General features: G+C 40.8%; 14 non-coding genes across 14 annotated transcripts; all 14 read right to left on the bottom strand.

Moving 5' to 3' along the window:
* Nucleotides 1-6,615: 6,615 nt before the first annotated feature.
* trnam-cau (transfer RNA methionine (anticodon CAU)) lies at nt 6,616-6,687 on the bottom strand. Its single transcript has one exon. It is a non-coding gene; the product is annotated as a tRNA-Met (tRNA).
* An 815-nt stretch (nt 6,688-7,502) lies between these two features.
* trnal-uag (transfer RNA leucine (anticodon UAG)) lies at nt 7,503-7,584 on the bottom strand. Its single transcript has one exon. It is a non-coding gene; the product is annotated as a tRNA-Leu (tRNA).
* Nucleotides 7,585-8,051: 467 nt separating this feature from the next.
* trnal-uag (transfer RNA leucine (anticodon UAG)) lies at nt 8,052-8,133 on the bottom strand. The gene has a single exon. It is a non-coding gene; the product is annotated as a tRNA-Leu (tRNA).
* A 965-nt stretch (nt 8,134-9,098) lies between these two features.
* Nucleotides 9,099-9,170, bottom strand: trnam-cau (transfer RNA methionine (anticodon CAU)). The gene has a single exon. It is a non-coding gene; the product is annotated as a tRNA-Met (tRNA).
* A 206-nt stretch (nt 9,171-9,376) lies between these two features.
* Nucleotides 9,377-9,458, bottom strand: trnal-uag (transfer RNA leucine (anticodon UAG)). Its single transcript has one exon. It is a non-coding gene; the product is annotated as a tRNA-Leu (tRNA).
* Nucleotides 9,459-10,199: 741 nt separating this feature from the next.
* On the bottom strand, nt 10,200-10,270 carry trnam-cau (transfer RNA methionine (anticodon CAU)). Its single transcript has one exon. It is a non-coding gene; the product is annotated as a tRNA-Met (tRNA).
* Nucleotides 10,271-10,476: 206 nt separating this feature from the next.
* Nucleotides 10,477-10,558, bottom strand: trnal-uag (transfer RNA leucine (anticodon UAG)). Its single transcript has one exon. It is a non-coding gene; the product is annotated as a tRNA-Leu (tRNA).
* Nucleotides 10,559-11,376: 818 nt separating this feature from the next.
* Nucleotides 11,377-11,448, bottom strand: trnam-cau (transfer RNA methionine (anticodon CAU)). Its single transcript has one exon. It is a non-coding gene; the product is annotated as a tRNA-Met (tRNA).
* Nucleotides 11,449-11,654: 206 nt separating this feature from the next.
* On the bottom strand, nt 11,655-11,736 carry trnal-uag (transfer RNA leucine (anticodon UAG)). Its single transcript has one exon. It is a non-coding gene; the product is annotated as a tRNA-Leu (tRNA).
* An 854-nt stretch (nt 11,737-12,590) lies between these two features.
* Nucleotides 12,591-12,662, bottom strand: trnam-cau (transfer RNA methionine (anticodon CAU)). Its single transcript has one exon. It is a non-coding gene; the product is annotated as a tRNA-Met (tRNA).
* Nucleotides 12,663-12,802: 140 nt separating this feature from the next.
* trnal-uag (transfer RNA leucine (anticodon UAG)) lies at nt 12,803-12,884 on the bottom strand. The gene has a single exon. It is a non-coding gene; the product is annotated as a tRNA-Leu (tRNA).
* A 216-nt stretch (nt 12,885-13,100) lies between these two features.
* On the bottom strand, nt 13,101-13,172 carry trnam-cau (transfer RNA methionine (anticodon CAU)). Its single transcript has one exon. It is a non-coding gene; the product is annotated as a tRNA-Met (tRNA).
* Nucleotides 13,173-13,378: 206 nt separating this feature from the next.
* trnal-uag (transfer RNA leucine (anticodon UAG)) lies at nt 13,379-13,460 on the bottom strand. Its single transcript has one exon. It is a non-coding gene; the product is annotated as a tRNA-Leu (tRNA).
* Nucleotides 13,461-14,239: 779 nt separating this feature from the next.
* Nucleotides 14,240-14,311, bottom strand: trnam-cau (transfer RNA methionine (anticodon CAU)). Its single transcript has one exon. It is a non-coding gene; the product is annotated as a tRNA-Met (tRNA).
* Between the last annotated feature and the right edge of the window lie 8,326 nt (nt 14,312-22,637).

The following is a 22,637-nucleotide window of genomic DNA, read 5'->3' as shown; positions in this document are numbered from 1 at the left end:
TAGTTGAAAATTGTCTTCTAGACTTCAACTTTACTATCACACTCTTGTTTGAATTCAACCCTGAAAGGCATTGTCACTGTTGATTTGTCCCTGCCAACTCTGATTTACTGGTTGTGTTGTTGTTGTGTCTCTATGTGTGAATGTTTTAGAACTGACTATATAGGATGATGGTAGTAGCTAGCGGTGAGAAGATGATTTGGATGACAAATGACAGTTGATGTATACACAGAGACACAGACCACCACTTCTTTTCTTTAATCCAGTCCATTCTGAGCAGTTGAAATCTGGTTCTGGCTTTGGCTGCTCAAACAGTGGGATTAGCACGGATGGATGTTCTCATAAATCTAATGGCTAGAGAGTGAATTGTTGCATCTACCAGAATGCCAAGAACAGACTGGAGAGCTTGACATATTAAATGTGAAATACATAAAAACAAGGCTTCTCTGTTCACAACTGTGAAAACCTGAGAGTTGTTCTTATCTCCCAGTGGCAAAGCAAAAGGTTCAGGTCTTCACAGTCTGGGCTTTCTGTAAGTATTGCAGCATGTTTGTTCCAATGTGTACAATAAATAAAATACAATAGTCCATTTTAACTGGGAAGACCCTGAAAGGACATTTCACCTCTTGTAGCCAAAGTGATGTTCAGTAATTGCAACATGTTCTCACTTCCAAATCATTAAATATAGTGGCTTGGTCAATTCAACAAGCTGCAGTCAACATAGAAAAAAATAGATATGCAACATCTGGTTGGATTTTTCAAAATAAAGTTTGGTTAAGTTTAGGAAACAAAGGTTTTTTTGGTATGCAGACCTGGGGAAGCTCTTGTTGTTAACTGTGGAAACTGGGTCTGGCACGACAGACAACAAGAACACTGTGAAAATGCATGAAAAGTGGCTTGGAGCGTAGACGGACTGGTTCAGAGGCTACTGTCAAACAGAGTGGAAGGGGTGAGGCTGAGTGCTTGTAGCTTGTAGAGGTGATTATTAAGATGAGGCGCATCTGGTGTGGTTCTGCTCTGACCTCGGCACACCTCTTTCCAATCACTCAAAATCAGAGACACACACAGAGAGAGCAACACAGGGAACAATCAAGACATTAAACATTCAAGGCACAATCTTAGAGTATAAGATCTTACACCTTTTCCTTTTATGGACTTAAGATTTAAAAATCAGATGTAAGGCTTCCATCAAAAATAGACCAGCAAGAAACATGGAGCAGATCTAGCTTGACCAAATTTGAGCAAGTTAACAAAATCTGGTGGGCAAAACGCTCTTGGTAGGGTATGACGCAGTGTGGAGAATGAACCATGTTTGGTTTTGGTGTTTTGTTGGTGTCACAGAGTCGTATACTGGATATAAGGTGTTAGACATAAATTACTTATTCCACGTTTCCTAATTTGAGTATGAATTGATCACTGCTGCTACCTTGTTGATTGCCTTAAATAACCTAAAGCAAGAAACAAATAAAAGCATACTTCAGACTCACACTAAATAAAAAGAAAAAACATCATAATCATAATAGTGGAAAACTCTCTCTCACTCTCTCACTCTGTGGATCTGAGTTTTACCGATCTCTTCATGTTCCTACAGCAAGACTTCATTAGTTCTAAACGTCAGCCACAGCAGTTCTAGACACATTTTCACAACGTTTTTACCAATTTACTAAACTTGTTGGATTCACCTGTCACCGGGGTAACCAATTTAAAAAAGGCATTCCTCTCTCTTCCCCTCTTTCAGTCGATATGTGTTTCCTAGTTGCCATTTGCTGGTCTGTGCTAACAGGGCCCGGCACTATCATATAGGTTGTAACAAATAACAGAGATAATAAGACTTTTCCTTTTCGTTTAAGAACCGAGCCAAACAAACAGTACAATACAGTGAGAATGTTTTTCTTACTGAAAAATAACAGATTTAAATATGTAGATTTTAACTTTATACATTTAATTTTTCAAAATCAAAAAGGGTTTTAATTCAAATTAGAGACTTTAAAAAAAAATTATATAATGATTTATTGATAAATGCAGCACAAAAACATTGAATGTGTTTATATCCCAGAATCACACTAAAAACACTTTCCAAAGTCCACCATCACATGACAATCAACCTCAGCTCTCGCATACTTTTGGTCCTGGTATTTTTCTGCATTAATCTGCCAGGTCTAACCTTTCAGGTTCATGCATGACAGGTGAAACCAGTGTAGCAACATACCAAGACTACAAAGCTGAATTAATGAATTAGACATTTGTATGTCTGCTTACCCTGAACTTTCAGTGGAGTATGGTCAACTCAGAGGAAATTAGGTTTGTAAAAAACACTTTCCAAAGTCTCGCATACTTTTGGTCCTGGTATTTCTCTGCATTAATCTGCCAGGTCTAACCTTCCAGGTTCATGCATGACAGGTGAAACCAGTGTAGCAACATACCAAGACTACAAAGCTGAATTAATGAATTAGACATTTGTATGTCTGCTTACCCTGAACTTTCAGTGGAGTATGGTCAACTCAGAGGAAATTAGGTTTGTCCTCTGTGCTCTATGGACAGTACCGCCCCATACAAATTACAACTTTATGAAATGGCCTATTTTGGTCCACCACCCTTCTCTTCTTTCACATTAAAATTGAAATCTTTTTTTTTCAATTTGGCAAAAAGTAAGTCAACCTCCCAAGGGGATATGTAATAACATCTGTAGTATTAATTATTAAATTATGATAAATGAGAAGAAAATAACCTACTTCCCAAATGATACACTCTATTGATACATTTGCAATCTTACACTAGGAATATTAAGAAGCTTTTCAGAAGAAATATGTGTTATTACATTTGGCCGAAAGATTCTACATTTCTGTCCATTGGTCTTAATCCAAGTGGTCTGCGTCTGTCTGACTGATTCAGTGTCAACATTTCAGGATTCATTTTCATTTCTCATAGTTAAAAAAAAGGAGAAAAGAACATCCTTTTGATTCCTCAAAAAATAAAGACTACAGACTATGCTAGACTGTCTTGGCTTTATTACGTAAGTGAAAAAGAGGAGGAGTGGCACAACACAGATCAATGAGAAGTCATTGTAAGAACCCACCTTATATAGATTGCCTATCCAACTCCATGCTGGACTGTATTAATCAGATGGTGGAGACAAAGAGTAGTAACACACAAGTTAAATGGGCATATGTTAAACAAAATATTTTTCAAGAACACAATCATCAATTTACATACAGGTTTTTTTTTTCTTTACACTGAAAGCCATAAATGTGTTTTCTATAAATATTAACACTCTGTGAAGACAAATCACTAAATGGGTATATGCAGTATTTATGTCTGCAATTGTCTTTGACTCTGATAATAAGGCAAACTCCATAAATCATTTATAAACTCTACATCCCTATCATCTTAACTTAGATGCAACAGATTAAAAGATGAAACAAGCTCACAATCACAGAACTGCATATATTTATTGTACGTCAGTGATGAGGGGAAAAACCTATCATCATGAAATGTTTTAAACTTTAAAAAGGTTAATATTGTCATTGAAAATGGTTTGGACAGTTGGACTGTGTGTTTCTGCATTTCAAACTAAAGTAAAACACTTTGCCTTAACATAACAATTCACTGTATTATTCTCATATGTCAGAAAGAGCACGTTTTTATGCCCCTAAACTGATTTGACTAACATTCATCTGTAATAAATAGAACTTAATGTAGAAGTCACCAAATCAATCGGCTAAAACTCTGAGAATCTGTTACCAATGAGTAGCAATCAGTTTCATTTACAGCAAGCTTTGACATACAGTATTAAAATCAATATACTCATTATATTTATCATAAAACAACACAGGTGTTATTTAGACAGAAAGATTACAACCAAATTTTCACAAATGCTTATTTGATGTTTAATAATAAAACTGGATATGACCTGGTTCAATAAGATTGATGTCTGTTTGATAATTGTCAGTGTCAATGAGGGAAAATGAGTTTTTCCTGCAGAGAGGAATATTAAATATGTAGGAAGGACCTGCAGGATGCTGACAATATAAAATCCATCAAAGCTCAGCAAAAGATTAAAAGTTGTGAAGAAAAGCTTGAGTGAAAGAAACAAACGCCTTATCCCCACTGTTGTCAGCAAAAACTCCACACGGGTCAAAAGTGTAAAACTAAAGGCGAGAAAGGCTGACTGCTCTTGATGATTAAGAGGTGAGCTGGCAACAATCGTTTGACTGTTGTTCACCCTGATTCACCTGAACTAAGTAGAGCCAGTCTCTTTCAACTCACATTCCACAATATCTGCAGTTTGGGTACCTTTGAGCAAACACTTTCAATTGTAGATGCCACTGATGAACAGTTACAATAATAACTTTTCTTTATTATCATTCTACATCAGGGATCAGGGAACAGTTTGTTATAACCTAAGGTTAAACCTTATTATTTATATATGCTAATACTGTAGCTTAAATATATATTTTTGTCAGTTGATCATATTCTTCAACCACTGACCAATGAAAGTAAAGCCAAATGAACCTCTTGCATATTAAGAAACAAGCTTTATGATTTTCAGACTCTCCGATAAGTAGCATGTTTTTCTTTTTTCTTTTTGTGAACCATCAATTAACACAAAGTACAGCTTCAGGTGATCAGAATGTCATTCGCTTTGCTGACATTTGGTTATAAACCAAAGTGTTGGATAAGCAAATCCTCTGGAAACAATGAATATCTGTAGCACATTTCATCCCAGCCACATCCCATAGATACTGCTATGTAATGTTGAGAAATTGCAATGAAAAATAAACAAATGTCAACCTCATGGTGTAAGAGAATCAAGAAATCAAGAAGTCATTTACCACAATTTTATGGCAATCCATCTGACAGACCCACATTACCATCCCTATAGCTATGGTGTTAGCATTAAAAACCCATTACCTTACTCACTGCGTAATGACCCCTCCAAAGTGTCTTTAAAGTGCTAACAAAAGTGTAAACACTGACATTAATACGTTCTTACTTCCAAACTGGGAATTAACAAGGCATAGAGAACAAAAAAAATATTACTGCTGTCATACTCCGCAGTTGTTTTCTAAATTATTTTCATGGTTGGCTCTAAAACTAGTCACTTCAGAAATTAATGTGATGAACTCTGAATCCTTCAAATCCCCACAAACACACACTATACTTGCACAGAGGTCAAAAGTCAAAGACAAAATCCTTTCCATAATTCCCTAAACTGCATCTTTTAATAGATATGTGACATACACTGCAATGACCTCAGTCAATTCCAGACTTATTAGAGCCCTTTATTAATGCATAACTCCCAGCATTAAGTTCGAATCTGGCTGTGGAAAGAATGCTGTGTCCTTCCTCTTGCAGAACTACAGTAACAGAAAAAAAAAGATAAGAGTAAGAGAGATGCACATACTGATTTTCTGTATTTTATAATAATGCTTTTATTTTGTTTCTCATTATTTAATGAGCACACCCCACTGTTAAAGAGAGAGAAAATATGATCACACTGAAGGGAAAAGCCAGCAGATAAATTTGATTTCCCTGTTGGTAAAATTAAATGAAGGTTCTTATAGTGACCCCATATCAGAGAGAAATAAACCGAAAGATAAAAAACTAAAAATCTGTGAGCTGCAACAGGAGAGCTGGTCAGATAAACAAGCATGCAGAGCTAACTGTACTGTATGAAATAGAGAGTGATGATGATAATGGTGATGATGACTGTAGATGTCATGGTAGCAGTAACAGCTTAAAATATATGCTCTTTGAAAACCCTCTTATAGAATCAGCCTAAAAATACAGTTATACATACAACATCAGAAAAACAAACTCTGCTAAGCATTATAGGTATCAAGTGAAATTGTTTGCCCTCAATGAATACAACAAAGAAAAGAATGAATTCAAGAAGGATTGCCTTATTACAAACCACCATTGTGTGCCAGCAGCGAATTGGGAGGTGAAGAGCAATCAACATTACTCATTGAACTAGGCAGGTTTACAAAATAACATAATCCTCAAAAACACTTAACCACTGAGGCTGGAAAAAGTCATAAAAGATATCAAAGAGTGCACAGAAAACAATTAGGTTGAGAGTGAGGGAATGAATGCACTTGACCTAAAATATTCAGACATATATTTGCAGGTGAACAATTTGAATTTAGGCATTCAAGCCAGTGGAGCAGGACAACCATCCAACACATGAAGGGTTTGGCTTTAAGAGCCAGCTCAAGAAAATTTGATGAATCCAGTGAACTTGCAAAAAAAGAAGACAGCATTGGCAGACACTCACCCAAGATGACTCAACTGATTGTAGAGTATCAAGTGACTTGCTTTGACATGAGTTTCTTCATTTTTCTACCATTATCCCAAGTTTAGAGACGCTCCAGAATATCAAGAGAAAAAAAAAACACAAAAGGACCAAGTTCTAAACAGGTAGTCAAGCCACTGTACCCTTATAGTGATTCAACACAGGAAGCAATTCTAGCACCCTTGAAGCGATTCAACACAGGAAGCAGTTCTAGCACCCTTAAAGCGATTCAACACAGGAAGCAGTTCTAGCACCCAGGAAGCAGTTCTAGCTTGCCAACATGTCAGTGGGTTAGCTGGCTGTTTGTTAGCAACACTGGCCATTAGCAGAGGATGGTTTCGATCCATCGACCTCTGGGTTATGGGCCCAGCACGCTTCCGCTGCGCCACTCTGCTCGAGGTTTTGGCTTTAAGAGCCATCTCAAGAAAATTTGATGAATCCAGTGAACTTGCAAAAAAAGAAGACAACATTGGCGGACGCTCACCCAAGATGACTCAACTGATTGTAGAGTATCAAGTGACTTGCATTGACCTGAGTTTCTTCATTTTTCTACCATTATCCCAAGTTTAGAGACTGGTAAGGAAGCATTAGGAGAAGAACATGGCAGTGGGGGGATTTGAACCCACGCCTCCATAGAGACTGGAGCCTAAATCCAGCGCCTTAGACCACACTACCACCTTTTGCAGTGTTCTTGGACTGCTTAAAGCGATTCAACACAGGAAGCAGTTCTACCACCCTTAAAGCGATTCAACACAGGAAGCAGTTCTAGCACCCTTAAGCGATTCAACACAGGAAGCAGTTCTAGCACCCTTAAAGCGATTCAACACAGGAAGCAGTTCTAGCACCCTTAAAGCGATTCAACACAGGAAGCAGCTCTAGCTTGCCAACATGTCAGTGGGTTAGCTGGCTGTTTGTTAGCAACACTGGCCATTAGCGGAGGATGGTTTCGATCCATCGACCTCTGGGTTATGGGCCCAGCACACTTCCGCTGCGCCACTCTGCTCTAGGGTTTGGCTTTAAGAGCCATCTCAAGAAAATTTGATGAATCCAGTGAACTTGCAAAAAAAGAAGACAACATTGGCGGACGCTCACCCAAGATGACTCAACTGATTGTAGAGTATCAAGTGACTTGCATTGACCTGAGTTTCTTCATTTTTCAAACCATTATCCCAAGATTAGAGACTGCTAATCAAGCATTAGGAGAAGAACATGGCAGTGGTGGCATTTGAACCCACGCCTCCATAGAGACTGGAGCCTAAATCCAGCGCCTTAGACCACTCGGCCACACTACCACCTTTTGCAGTGTTCTTGGACTGCTTTGAAGCTCCAGAATATCAAGAGAAAAAAAAAAAACACAAAAGGACCAAATTCTAAACAGGTAGTCAAGCCACTGTACCCTTATAGTGATTCAACACAGGAAGCAGTTCTAGCACCCTTAAAGCGATTCAACACAGGAAGCAGTTCTAGCACCCTTAAAGCGATTCAACACAGGAAGCAGTTCTAGCTTGCCAACATGTCAGTGGGTTAGCTGGCTGTTTGTTAGCAACACTGCTCGAGGTTTTGGCTTTAAGAGCCATCTCAAGAAAATTCGATGAATCCAGTGAGCTTGCAAAAAAAGAAGACAACATTGGCGGACGCTCACCCAAGATGACTCAACTGATTGTAGAGAATCAAGTGACATACATTGACCTGACTTTATTCATTTTTCTACCATTATCCCAAGTTTAGAGACTGGTAAACAAGCATTAGAAGAAGAACATGGCAGTGGTGGGATTTGAACCCACGCCTCCATAGAGACTGGAGCCTAAATCCAGCGCCTTAGACCACTCGGCCACACTACCACCTTTTGCAGTGCTCTTGGACTGCTTTGAAGCTCCAGAATATCAAGAGAAAAAAAAAACACAAAAGGACCAAATTCTAAACAGGTAGTCAAGCCACTGTACCCTTATAGTGATTCAACACAGGAAGCAGTTCTAGCACCCTTAAAGCGATTCAACACAGGAAGCAGTTCTAGCACCCTTAAAGCGATTCAACACAGGAAGCAGTTCTAGCACCCTTAAAGCGATTCAACACAGGAAGCAGTTCTAGCACCCTTAAAGCGATTCAACACAGGAAGCAGTTCTAGCACCCTTAAAGCGATTCAACACAGGAAGCAGTTCTAGCACCCTTAAAGCGATTCAACACAGGAAGCAGTTCTAGCACCCTTAAAGCGATTCAACACAGGAAGCAGTTCTAGCACCCTTAAAGCGATTCAACACAGGAAGCAGTTCTAGCACCCTTAAAGCGATTCAACACAGGAAGCAGTTCTAGCACCCTTAAAGCGATTCAACACAGGAAGCAGTTCTAGCACCCTTAAAGCGATTCAACACAGGAAGCAGTTCTAGCACCCTTAAAGCGATTCAACACAGGAAGCAGTTCTAGCACCCTTAAAGCGATTCAACACAGGAAGCAGTTCTAGCACCCTTAAAGCGATTCAACACAGGAAGCAGTTCTAGCACCCTTAAAGCGATTCAACACAGGAAGCAGTTCTAGCACCCTTAAAGCGATTCAACACAGGAAGCAGTTCTAGCACCCTTAAAGCGATTCAACACAGGAAGCAGTTCTAGCACCCTTAAAGCGATTCAACACAGGAAGCAGTTCTAGCACCCTTAAAGCGATTCAACACAGGAAGCAGTTCTAGCACCCTTAAAGCGATTCAACACAGGAAGCAGTTCTAGCACCCTTAAAGCGATTCAACACAGGAAGCAGTTCTAGCTTGCCAACATGTCAGTGGGTTAGCTGGCTGTTTGTTAGCAACACTGGCCATTAGCAGAGGATGGTTTTGATCCATCGACCTCTGGGTTATGGGCCCAGCACGCTTCCGCTGCGCCACTCTGCTCGAGGTTTTGGCTTTAAGAGCCATCTCAAGAAAATTTGATGAATCCAGTGAACTTGCAAAAAAAGAAGACAACATTGGCGGACGCTCACCCAAGATGACTCAACTGATTGTAGAGTATCAAGTGACTTGCATTGACCTGAGTTTCTTCATTTTTCTACCATTATCCCAAGTTTAGAGAATGCTAATCAAGCGTTAGGAGAAGAACATGGCAGTGGTGGGATTTGAACCCACGCCTCCATAGAGACTGGAGCCTAAATCCAGCGCCTTAGACCACTCGGCCACACTACCACCTTTTGCAGTGCTCTTGGACTGCTGTGAAGCTCCAGAATATCAAGAGAAAAAAAACACAAAAGGACCAAATTCTAAACAGGTAGTCAAGCCACTGTACCCCTATAGCGATTCAACACAGGAAGCAGTTCTAGCACCCTTAAAGCGATTCAACACAGGAAGCAGTTCTAGCACCCTTAAAGCGATTCAACACAGGAAGCAGTTCTAGCACCCTTAAAGCGATTCAACACAGGAAGCAGTTCTAGCACCCTTAAAGCGATTCAACACAGGAAGCAGTTCTAGCACCCTTAAAGCGATTCAACACAGGAAGCAGTTCTAGCACCCTTAAAGCGATTCAACACAGGAAGCAGTTCTAGCACCCTTAAAGCGATTCAACACAGGAAGCAGTTCTAGCACCCTTAAAGCGATTCAACACAGGAAGCAGTTCTAGCACCCTTAAAGCGATTCAACACAGGAAGCAGTTCTAGCACCCTTAAAGCGATTCAACACAGGAAGCAGTTCTAGCACCCTTAAAGCGATTCAACACAGGAAGCAGTTCTAGCACCCTTAAAGCGATTCAACACAGGAAGCAGTTCTAGCACCCTTAAAGCGATTCAACACAGGAAGCAGTTCTAGCACCCTTAAAGCGATTCAACACAGGAAGCAGTTCTAGCACCCTTAAAGCGATTCAACACAGGAAGCAGTTCTAGCTTGCCAACATGTCAGTGGGTTAGCTGGCTGTTTGTTAGCAACACTGGCCATTAGCAGAGGATGGTTTCGATCCTCGACCTCTGGGTTATGGGCCCAGCACGCTTCCGCTGCGCCACTCTGCTCGAGGTTTTGGCTTTAAGAGCTATCTCAAGAAAATTTGATGAATCCAGTGAACTTGCAAAAAAAGAAGACAACATTGGCGGACGCTCACCCAAGATGACTCAACTGATTGTAGAATATCAAGTGACTTGCATTGACCTGACTTTATTCATTTTTCTACCATTATCCCAAGTTTAGAGACTGGTAAGCAAGCATTAGGAGAAGAACATGGCAGTGGTGGGATTTGAACCCACGCCTCCATAGAGACTGGAGCCTAAATCCAGCGCCTTAGACCACTCGGCCACACTACCACCTTTTGCAGTGCTCTTGGACTGCTTTGAAGCTCCAGAATATCAAAAAAAAAAAAAAAACACAAAAGGACCAAATTCTAAACAGGTAGTCAAGCCACTGTACCCTTATAGTGATTCAACACAGGAAGCAGTTCTAGCACCCTTAAAGCGATTCAACACAGGAAGCAGTTCTAGCACCCTTAAAGCGATTCAACACAGGAAGCAGTTCTAGCACCCTTAAAGCGATTCAACACAGGAAGCAGTTCTAGCACCCTTAAAGCGATTCAACACAGGAAGCAGTTCTAGCACCCTTAAAGCGATTCAACACAGGAAGCAGTTCTAGCACCCTTAAAGCGATTCAACACAGGAAGCAGTTCTAGCACCCTTAAAGCGATTCAACACAGGAAGCAGTTCTAGCACCCTTAAAGCGATTCAACACAGGAAGCAGTTCTAGCACCCTTAAAGCGATTCAACACAGGAAGCAGTTCTAGCACCCTTAAAGCGATTCAACACAGGAAGCAGTTCTAGCACCCTTAAAGCGATTCAACACAGGAAGCAGTTCTAGCACCCTTAAAGCGATTCAACACAGGAAGCAGTTCTAGCACCCTTAAAGCGATTCAACACAGGAAGCAGTTCTAGCACCCTTAAAGCGATTCAACACAGGAAGCAGTTCTAGCACCCTTAAAGCGATTCAACACAGGAAGCAGTTCTAGCACCCTTAAAGCGATTCAACACAGGAAGCAGTTCTAGCACCCTTAAAGCGATTCAACACAGGAAGCAGTTCTAGCTTGCCAACATGTCAGTGGGTTAGCTGGCTGTTTGTTAGCAACACTGGCCATTAGCAGAGGATGGTTTCGATCCATCGACCTCTGGGTTATGGGCCCAGCACGCTTCCGCTGCGCCACTCTGCTCGAGGTTTTGGCTTTAAGAGCCATCTCAAGAAAATTTGATGAATCCAGTGAACTTGCAAAAAAAGAAGACAATGTTGGCGGACGCTCACCCAAGATGACTCAACTGATTGTAGAGTATCAAGTGACTTGCATTGACCTGAGTTTCTTCATTTTTTTACCATTATCCCAAGTTTAGAGACTGGTAAGCAAGCACTAGGAGAAGAACATGGCAGTGGTGGGATTTGAACCCACGCCTCCATAGAGACTGGAGTCTAAATCCAGCGCCTTAGACCACTCGGCCACACTACCACCTTTTGCAGTGCTCTTGGACTGCTTTGAAGCTCCAGAATATCAAGAGAGAAAAAAAACACAAAAGGACCAAATTTTAAACAGGTAGTCAAGCCACTGTACCCTTATAGTGATTCAACACAGGAAGCAGTTCTAGCACCCTTAAAGCGATTCAACACAGGAAGCAGTTCTAGCACCCTTAAAGCGATTCAACACAGGAAGCAGTTCTAGCACCCTTAAAGCGATTCAACACAGGAAGCAGTTCTAGCACCCTTAAAGCGATTCAACACAGGAAGCAGTTCTAGCACCCTTAAAGCGATTCAACACAGGAAGCAGTTCTAGCACCCTTAAAGCGATTCAACACAGGAAGCAGTTCTAGCACCCTTAAAGCGATTCAACACAGGAAGCAGTTCTAGCACCCTTAAAGCGATTCAACACAGGAAGCAGTTCTAGCACCCTTAAAGCGATTCAACACAGGAAGCAGTTCTAGCACCCTTAAAGCGATTCAACACAGGAAGCAGTTCTAGCACCCTTAAAGCGATTCAACACAGGAAGCAGTTCTAGCACCCTTAAAGCGATTCAACACAGGAAGCAGTTCTAGCACCCTTAAAGCGATTCAACACAGGAAGCAGTTCTAGCACCCTTATAGCGATTCAACACAGGAAGCAGTTCTAGCACCCTTAAAGCGATTCAACACAGGAAGCAGTTCTAGCACCCTTAAAGCGATTCAACACAGGAAGCAGTTCTAGCACCCTTAAAGCGATTCAACACAGGAAGCAGTTCTAGCACCCTTAAAGCGATTCAACACAGGAAGCAGTTCTAGCTTGCCAACATGTCAGTGGGTTAGCTGGCTGTTTGTTAGCAACACTGGCCATTAGCAGAGGATGGTTTCGATCCATCGACCTCTGGGTTATGGGCCCAGCACGCTTCCGCTGCGCCACTCTGCTCGAGGTTTTGGCTTTAAGAGCCATCTCAAGAAAATTTGATGAATCCAGTGAACTTGCAAAAAAAGAAGACAACATTGGCGGACGCTCACCCAAGATGACTCAACTGATTGTAGAGTATCCATCGACCTCTGGGAAGAACATGGCAGTGGTGGGATTTGAACCCACGCCTCCATAGAGACTGGAGCCTAAATCCAGCGCCTTAGACCACTCGGCCACACTACCACCCTTTGCAGTGCTCTTGGACTGCTTTGAAGCTCCAGAATATCAAGAGAAAAAAAAACACAAAAGGACCAAATTCTAAACAGGTAGTCAAGCCACTGTACCCTCATAGTGATTCAACACAGGAAGCAGTTCTAGCACCCTTAAAGCGATTCAACACAGGAAGCAGTTCTAGCTTGCCAACATGTCAGCTGGCTGTTTGTTAGCAACACTGGCCATTAGCAGAGGATGGTTTCGATCCATCGACCTCTGGGTTATGGGCCCAGCACGCTTCCGCTGTGCCACTCTGCTCGAGGTTTTGGCGTTAAGAGCCATCTCAAGAAAATTTGATGAATCCAGTGAACTTGCAAAAAAAGAAGACAACATTGGCGGACGCTCACCCAAGATGACTCAACTGATTGTAGAGTATCAAGTGACGTGCACTTGCCTGAGTTTCTTCATTTTTCTACCATTATCCCAAGTTTAGAGACTGGTAAGCAAGCATTAGGAGAAGAACATGGCAGTGGTGGGATTTGAACCCACGCCTCCATAGAGACTGGAGCCTAAATCCAGCGCCTTAGACCACTCGGCCACACTACCACCTTTTGCAGTGCTCTTGGACTGCTTTGAAGCTCCAGAATATCAAGAGAAAAAAAAAAAAAAAAGGACCAAATTCTAAACAGGTAGTCAAGCCACTGTACCCTTATAGTGATTCAACACAGGAAGCAGTTCTAGCACCCTTAAAGCGATTCAACACAGGAAGCAGTTCTAGCACCCTTAAAGCGATTCAACACAGGAAGCAGTTCTAGCACCCTTAAAGCGATTCAACACAGGAAGCAGTTCTACCACCCTTAAAGCGATTCAACACAGGAAGCAGTTCTAGCACCCTTAAAGCGATTCAACACAGGAAGCAGTTCTAGCACCCTTAAAGCGATTCAACACAGGAAGCAGTTCTAGCACCCTTAAAGCGATTCAACACAGGAAGCAGTTCTAGCACCCTTAAAGCGATTCAACACAGGAAGCAGTTCTAGCACCCTTAAAGCGATTCAACACAGGAAGCAGTTCTAGCACCCTTAAAGCGATTCAACACAGGAAGCAGTTCTAGCACCCTTAAAGCGATTCAACACAGGAAGCAGTTCTAGCACCCTTAAAGCGATTCAACACAGGAAGCAGTTCTAGCACCCTTAAAGCGATTCAACACAGGAAGCAGTTCTAGCACCCTTAAAGCGATTCAACACAGGAAGCAGTTCTAGCACCCTTAAAGCGATTCAACACAGGAAGCAGTTCTAGCACCCTTAAAGCGATTCAACACAGGAAGCAGTTCTAGCTTGCCAACATGTCAGTGGGTTAGCTGGCTGTTTGTTAGCAACACTGGCCATTAGCAGAGGATGGTTTCGATCCATCGACCTCTGGGTTATGGGCCCAGCACGCTTCCGCTGCGCCACTCTGCTCGAGGTTTTGGCTTTAAGAGCCATCTCAAGAAAATTTGATGAATCCAGTGAACTTGCAAAAAAAGAAGACAACATTGGCGGACGCTCACCCAAGATGACTCAACTGATTGTAGAGTATCAAGTGACTTGAAGCTCCAGAATATCAATAGAAAAAAAACAAAACACAAAAGGACCAAATTCTAAACAGGCAGTCAAGCCCCTGTACCCTTATAGTGATTCAACACAGGAAGCAGTCGTGTTAACTTGTCAGTGGATTAGCTGGCCTCTGGGTTATGGGCCCAGCACGCGTCCGCTGTGCCACTCTGCTCCAATGTACAGTTGTAAGAACCGTCTGTCGAGAATTTGATGAATCTAGTGAACTTGCAAAAAAATAAGACTGTATTGGGTTATGCCCTACTGAGATGGATCTATTGTGTAGCAATGGGCCAACCTCCTGATTGCAGAATATCAAGTGACTCACATTCACTTGAGCTTTTTCATTCTTCTGCCATTATCCTAAATTTAAAGGCTGATAGTCCAAGCATCAGGAGAAAGAGAAGGCACTGGTGGGATTTGAACCCACACCTTCACAGCTTTAGAACACTAGGCCACACTACTTTGTTCTACATTTTTACTGTGGTGAAAAATACACAGAATTTGTTTCCATATATGGTTTGGCTTTGTTTGAGTCTTGCATTATGAGTAACTAGGGAGCATTTTCATCCAAAGCCAGCAGTGCATTCGGAAGGAGAAGAGAATAGGGGGAAAGCTGAGGGTACAGTGAATATTGCCTCTAAAGCCTGAAACATGAATCACTTTAAAAAGGCCCACAGAGACGCAAAGAAATAGCTGCAACACCAGCATGGAGACACACACACACACACACACACACACACACACACACACACTAAAAGTATTGGTAGGTGAAATGGCAGTAGAGAAAAAAAATGACTTGGACTAAAAGAATAGATAGGTTCTCTTTGCTTGTTTCCTTTAGTTCCTTTTTGTACATTCATTGCTCCTTGCCTTCTTTGCCTCCTTTTATCTTCCTCACAACATTTCCCCTCTCTTTCTCCGCAACACTTTGTATTTCATACACCTCATACTTCCCCCCCAGATATCACTATAGAATGCTGAGCATCTACTTGGAGTCATCATTAATAGTCTTAAGTGTCATCTTTAGGAACACCCCAGCACATGGGAAGTGATTTAGGTGAGGGGAGGAGAGTGCCAAGGGGGGAAGACTGCAGGAAGGCGAGCAATTGTGGTCGCAGTAGAGAGCATAGTGGAGACTGGAGGGTAAAATCACAAGAAAAGTCAAAATATATAGGCAGATAGACCACATGCTGATATTGAGTTCGCCATATCAGCACCAGAAAATTCACCAAATTCTTCACACATTCCTCCATATTTGCTAAAAACTAAACTGCCCATCCAGTTGTTTAATTAACTAAACAAATTCTTCTTATTTCACCAATGTGTTATGTCATTGGTCAGGAGGTTTTATAGAATAGAAAAAAACAAACAAACACACACATAACAAGATTGCAATCCGCTGCTAACCACATATTTAACATCACAATGCAATAAACTGCGGGTTATTCCCTCAGGTGATTTCTGCAGTAGTGGGACGTACGTAAAGTGTGCATGAAGGGCTCAAAAAGTCTGTGAGAGAGCACCCAGGCATTCCTGGGACAGCAGGAATGAGCCCCGACATCTGTGAGGTTGGATTATGAGATTGGAGCAGAACTTTTGTTTGTCACCTAATGAGAGCAAGGCACACAGATGGCCAGCCTCTTAAGAATACTTCACCTTTAACACAGCAACTTCAAAATAAAAGCAAATGAGAAAAATGTCTAATGCTAACAACAAAATCATCATAAAACACCATCACCAAAACAAGGACAGAATTTAAAACTTACGTGAGTGTTAAACACTACTAATACAGACTGTAAACTAAACAACCATTAGAAAAGCATTGATACTAATGTCTTAATTCATTCCTCTTGAAAGTCCAAAGCAGCAGTTTGTGTCCTGTGATACATGACTCCTCAGAGGAGCTGAATCACCACCCTGCTGCATGCATTAACGGGCCAATATAATAAACAAGAGTTTACAGTCCACAACTTTTGCAGGCAAGTGCAAATAGAGTAAATATTTCACAAGATGATAATTGACCAAGTTGCAGCACAATACAATAAAACTAAAGAGTCCTGTACATGTCCTAGAAAACAGACTGACTCATCATCAAAGTCTTGGTTGTTTTCTTTTGACTATCCAGGTTCAAAATGAGCTCAATAAGTTGTTTTATCTGTTCTACACATTCAAACTATTGTTTCAACAGCTTTTACGCGACTATTTTACACAGTGAAATATAATCACTGTCGTTGAAACATGACATATTGAACATTTGAATGTGTCTTTTAGCCTGTAAAGTTGTAACCTTTTGCAGTGGGGACAAATTAGACAGAAAAACAGAACTCACTCACTTTTTCTGGGGAGTGAGAGGTCGTTGAATTGGAATTATCTTGTCAAAGTACTATTTCAAATGTCAAATATGAACCTTTTAAGACGACGTGGATAAGAAGTCTTAGTGCCGTAGATGAAATCATTACATCTACTGAGCCTGCATGTCAACACATCCATCTCCATGACAACTGAACGTACATCATCCACCGAAGACTGTATGTGATAAACGCTCTGAAACGAGCTTGTACAGTAAAGTTGGGGTTGTTTGTTGAAGGTCAAAGTGAATCAGGTTTGACAACAAAATTTAGCTTACAAAACGTAAAAATATTGATATATTTTTATGTTTTGGAAGCTAAATTTTGTTGTTCTTGTAGGTTAATATTATGAAGCATACATTAACTGGGACATCCAGACTACAGGCTGGTTTAACATTCTGCCTCTCTAGGAGAGGGCTAGTATACTGACCTCCATGCTGTAAACCATAATGCTGTCAAGTGGATTATTACAGAGGAAAATACTGCAAAAGCCTTGTTATAAACCGCTGAGAGACACACTGATCCTATAATAAGTCACTGAGATCCTACAAGACCCCAAAACAGACAGAGAGGGATTGGCAAGTAAACAGAGAGGAAGGGGGAGAGGGGATGTTCATTAGCCATGAAATCTGTGTTAGATTAGCACACAACAAATATGTACATGTCCTGTTAGAAAATCCCAGAGAGGGAAGGAGGAAACAGAACCAGATAGATTACCCAGAAAGTCCGAAAAGAACTAATAGCAGCTCACAGGTAGAGCAGCAGGATTTTCACAGAGAGTTGTTTTTATGGAGCTGAACAGGTGTCTGCTCGTGTTTTCAGCTGGGACACAAACACTCAAGTGCCATTCTGTTCTTTGTGGAGGTAATGCAGTGCAGCCAGGCCAACAGGAGTCGAATGGGAGTGGAGGCGGCTCTTCAGTTGAAACAAACCAAGCATAAAGTCAAAAAAATCTGTTTGGGACATGGTCAAGGCCAAAACGGCCGTTATGTCCTCCAGGTCTTTTTTGCTATAATTCAATAATTTCATGGCATATGACTTTCTAGAGACAACATTTGCAGGGAGGGGTTGTGAGCATGTAGCTGCAACTTTGTAAACTGAGTAGGATATAAGCAGCATATTTACTTAGCCCCAGGACGATGTGGCCATGACTACAGCAACTATGATGATGAAAACTGAGAACATGGAGCTGTGAAATAAAGAATAATGTGAAATGAGCGCACAGCACAGGGTGTGTGGAACTGTGAGGCAAGTGTGGAGAGAAGCACCACATTAGGTTTTTTTCTTTAAATTCCTTGTGTAATGAGCTGCGAATCTCCTAATTGTCTGTCTTTGACATATGTTATTTTGTTTCCTTTTAGGAGGGAAGTCAAATGAAGGAATGAATTGTGGGTTTTAGTGCAGAGAGTTTATCATTTTTCATTCCCTCATCATCATTTTTGGGACTTCTTTTTGATAGGTACACCTTACTGCCACCAGGCACGGCTGTGTTGCAGTTCTGGCTGCAATACAGAAGCCGCATCAAGCTGCGCAAAGCAGACCAACCCAGGCAGGAAATCAGACACAGGAACAGCATAGATAATCTGGACATTTCAAAATAAAACAATAAAACACCCTGTGCAGACTCTTTATCATATGTTGATGTATGTTACATCAAAACAGACACAAAAAAGAGATAAAATATTTAACTACATAGCCAACTCAATAACAGCATGCACACTTCTGCAATGTTCCTGGTGGGTTTTACACCAGACATGGGAAAATGTCATAAACTAAACTCCACTAGAGGTATTTTAGACACTGTGGTATTTGAGAGATGAACAACCCTATCACTTTCTTGTTTTATACCTATTTCACTTTGACTTGTAATAAGGTATCAGAGAGAATTACAAATAATGAATTAATCATAATTAAGTTGCTTTCAAGTCTCTTAGTCATCAAAGTTAAGAACACAAGAAGACAATACTAATTTTGAGGCTCTTACAGTCACTAGAAAATATTATATGATGAAACAAACAAGGGCGTAAAGCTGCAAACATTGCTAACCAGAGTGCTATACCATCATGTGCAGTATGTTGTCCCACAGAAGCTCTCATAGACACGGGAAGATTACAGAGCAAATATTCTTTATTGTGTTGGAGAATGTAGAAGTTGATTAGATTGAGTGATCAATACCAACCACTGGACAATTATTTGGCTGGCTGTTCAAATGGCTGGCTTGCAAACAGAATATATATTTTGTTGTTGTACTGTTCGTCACATGAACATGCACATCCAATCACTTTTAATTATTAATCAAGAAAATATCAGCAATGAGAAGTATCTATAGGATACTGAACAACAGATTAACAAGTGTGGTTTGATTTTGATTTTTCTAAGGGAGAAATCTTATGGATTTCAACCTCATGGTCGAATTTTTCTCCCCCGGTAAAATTGACCTGTCCTAACCCTGAACAGAGGCCCAGAGTGATTTCAGCGAGAGCCCTCAACTATGATGTTCTTGTTTTTGTTACCCATGTCTCTCATTGCATCTCCCAGAGCGGTCGACTGCTCAAAGCAAAACACAAGCTGTGCTTGCGAGTGCTGTGTTTGTGAAGGTTAGATGTTGATTCGTGGATCAGCTCGATATGATGCCTGCTCATCCAAAATTATGTGATATCGACTGCTTGGCCCTCCGATACTGTCTGACTGGTAAACCTCCAGGATGAGTGATGTGTGCAGCTGAGTGAAAGTGTGATGTTGCTTTGTGTGTTCTGCTGTTTGTGTGGGTATGGGGTGAAATGAGCTGAATGTGTGAACTGTTTCTAATGATGCTTTTGGTGTGAGGTCGTGTTTAGTAGCACAGGTGAGATCCCTAAGCGGCGTGGGAGGGAAGCACTATTCACACAGAAGTAGACTTTGACACAGGACTTTATCGGAGAGGAAATGTGTCTTCAAGTGAGACGAAATGACTGCTGTGACATCTTGGATTGCAATCTCAACACCAAACTGCCACTTCAACATAGTGATGCATTGCAGAAGCCACCAGTAGAAGTCACATTACCGGGTGTGTAAGGAAAATGACAACTCCGGATCTGTTCCACCATCTTATTGTTGTTGGAAGTGTTTTGTTTCCTAGTCCTACTTTGCCTTTTGTCCATCTTACGTGCTGATCTCCACTCTGCTGTGACGCACCACTGCTATCTGCTGCAAAGGAGTGTGTCTTTGGATACCAAAGCCCCAAAGAACATTTTGTTCACACCTTGTTGATTGGGAAACACAGATATGATGGTATATTGCACTGAATTGCTTGAACACTAATTTCACACACACTGCACCTAATATTGATTACAGACTTGCATTATCACATTGAAATCCGAGTACAGAAATAAAGACGGAAGTTAAGATTACTGACAACTCCTTGACTCGTCTTTGTTGCAGCCTTCTATCATCCACCTCCTCTCCAATCATTCATTCACATGACTGTGACTTGATTCCGTATCTCTCCTCATCTATCCATCCATCAATCCATTCACTCATCCTGCTGTCCACGCCAAACCCCTCCACCCAAATGTCCAACAATTCTCTCTACCTCATCCCTGAAAATAAGGTGAAAAGCAGAGAATATATTCCTTTCAATCATAGAGGATTTAGGGAGCCATCTCAAGTTAATGAGGGGTTTTAAAAGTTAAGAGAAAAACAGAGCAGACGGTAACCCACTTGTGTGTGGGATGGAGAGAAGGGTTGATGCATTGCTGTACCCTGTGAATTGTCAAACTTTGAAATTAGAAGTTGGTCCAATCTATCACTTGTATTCTGATTTATAAATGTTCTTTCCTTTGCTATTAGTTCTTTTCTGATTTTTATGGTTAATCATCCTGGTCCTCTTTCCCTCTCTGGGAAGAGATTCATCATCACAGTCACAGAAGTTTTCCTTGTCACATGTTCCGTATACCAACCTGTTATGTGAGTATACAAGAAGGTGGTCCAACTACAAGTACTATAATTACAAATATAATGACAACTCTCTCAATGTGCAAGTTAGCATTGCATTACAATAAACTAGAAAGTGATGTACTTGTATCTAATTAAACTGAACCTGGATGAAATAGTATCAGATCTACTGTGGATTAAATATAAATATGTTAAAAACAGAAACTCTCCCTTGGTAATTCTAACTACTGATACATGAGACATGTCTGGAAATATATTCAAGGTTTCAATGTTTAATTTCAGCTTTTGAATGTTTCCATAATTATACCATATTGATGCTTATTTGAGGTTAATGACGCACTGAAAATCTGGCTTAGATTTATTTTGGTGCTGGCGCTTGGTCATGCACGGTTGTGTACAGAGAAAAATCATTGGACAGCAATACAGAGAGAAAGAGTAGGGGGGAGAAAAAGAAGAGGGAGAGAGCTTCCGTATGGGCGAAACAACAAAGTCATGCACAGGAATAATTCTGATTAGGCTGGAGAAAAGAGAAGGGAAGCAGGTGCCAGTATCTACAGATGGTAATGAACATTTTTTTGTGAGTCAGAGCCATTGATTTACAGTCTGGTCAGCGCAGCTTTCTGTGGTTGCCATGTGTCTTGCTCGGTGCTTTTGCTTCGCTTTTCGCTTCGCACTTTTTTTTGTGTTTGTTTTGTTTTTCATTTTAACAAATTCTTGCTGTTGAATAATTTCGGTTCAACAGAGGCATGTTGTGATGCTGCTGACATACCTCTGCAGATTATAGAGAGTCAATTAATGGTTGCCCCAGCAGCTGTAGCTTTGTGTCTTTTGTGATACCCAGTTGGAAACGATGTTTACTCTTCGATATTTGCCAGATTATCACTTCGGTGACAGCGGCCTTGCATATTGATCAAACAGGAAACATAACAACAGACAACAAATCGGTGCTAAAACAGATGAGGGGGTTCATTGTCGTTTTTTTTTTCTTGAAACAAAGGATCCTTGATTTTTAGTTATCTTTTTGTAGAATAATAATGAGCAATTGTTCTTTTCGGGGGAGATATAGGTAATTCATTACGCCAAACAAAGACAACAAGGATCTTAAAACACTGTGGACTGAACTGAATTGGCTTTAAACAAGTGGAATGACAGAGTTATTATAGACAGCTGCTATGTAGCCTGTGGCTACCTGTTTATTTGTGCATGTTAAAAACCCCAGGTATCAATTTTGGCTTCCGGAGGTGAGGGAGGAAAGAGTTGAGACTTAATTGAAAAATAGACAACTGCTGAACTAAATATTAATCGTTTTATGGTCTGGGACAATGGGAATTATCTCAATATAGAAAAGCAGTGTTGAATGGGTTTTCACTCAGGAGTGTAGCAGTAATATTCATTAAGTAATATTTTGCCTTAGGGTGTTAGAACATAAAGGACAAAAGAATACACCAAGCTCTTCATTGCAGCACAAAAAAGTTATTAGTGCACGTATAAGACAATGCAAGAGAAAATATTCTTGCTTATCAACTGTAATGTTCTCATTTGTCCAATATATCCAATTGCCAATAAACTATGTCGGTTGAACTTTTGTGCAAGCTTTGCATCAATGTGTATGTCAAGGTCAACACTTTTGCAAAATGATTCTCTCAGTCCTAGTTTAAGAGTTTAAGACCTTTTTTGTTGTTGTTGTTGTTGTTGACTGTGCACGAATACTGTGACCTGCTGACCTTCTTTGCAAAGAATAAAACTATTCAAGGACAGCTTGTTATTCAAGTCTTTATTTCTGTCTCAGAAGAATTTTCACAACCACAACAAATAAACAATACATATTAAACAAGTTCCAACATGCAAAAAATCAAGAAAATATACCAGCTAGCAACTCAAGAGATATGAAATATAGTCACTCAGAAAAT

This window comes from Larimichthys crocea, chromosome I (genome assembly GCF_000972845.2).
Source record: "Larimichthys crocea isolate SSNF chromosome I, L_crocea_2.0, whole genome shotgun sequence".
Taxonomy (NCBI): Eukaryota; Metazoa; Chordata; class Actinopteri; family Sciaenidae; genus Larimichthys; species Larimichthys crocea.
This window is presented reverse-complemented; position numbering and strand designations above follow the sequence as displayed.